The sequence below is a fragment of the Crocodylus porosus genome, unplaced genomic scaffold (assembly GCF_001723895.1).
Source record: "Crocodylus porosus isolate Cpor-Errol unplaced genomic scaffold, CroPor_comp1, whole genome shotgun sequence".
Taxonomy (NCBI): domain Eukaryota; kingdom Metazoa; phylum Chordata; order Crocodylia; family Crocodylidae; genus Crocodylus; species Crocodylus porosus.
In genome coordinates this window covers 25991353-25992087 of record NW_017728918.1, presented here as the reverse complement: position 1 = coordinate 25992087, position 735 = coordinate 25991353, and positions in this window count along the sequence as shown.

Sequence of the window (735 nt, the reverse complement as noted above, 5' to 3'; positions counted from 1 at the left end):
TAAGCTCTAGGCTAAGTTGTCTTATGTAGTTGTATAAGAACTGAAAAAAGTATGCTTAAATTTTCCCTAAAGGAAGAAAAGAAGCATGCACCTGAAAAAATATGCTGCCTAGTGCATAGCATATACTGGCTGCAATAGTGTCTCACACTAGTCGAACTGTCCTTTCAAGAGTGTGGGATGGTGCCATGCAATGTTAATACTGTTAGGTGTATAAAAATGATTCACAAGATAAACCCAAGTTTTTCAAAGAGAAATCCATAATGTTAAAAATATTCTGCTTTGTTGTGGGCTTTGAGTTATTTGCAGCAGAAAAATTGCTCCATTATTTTTTCTGTAGTTAAAAAATAAGTAAAAATTAAGAGCTGATATTTTTGGAGGAGTGCCTTGAGTCTGGAAAGATTGACAATTGCTGCTCTAATCTATAACCATGAGGATACAGGAGGTGCTGCTCTGACCTCATGCTGTACAGACTTGTCCGTGAGAGTGTGTGTGTGTATATATATATATAACCACCCTCCACTGTTATATAATCCAAATTATTGCATGAGTTAGAACAGGCCAGCACTGTTCTGAAAAGTACATAACACACAGGAGCTATCAGCTCATTCTAATATAATAAAAGGCTTAGTCTGTGTGTGTGTGTGTGTGTGTGTGTGTGTGTGTGTGTATGTGTGTGTGTCTGTAACACTTTTGTCCAGCTGCATGTGCTGATTGGCTGTGGGCCAGGGCCAGCGG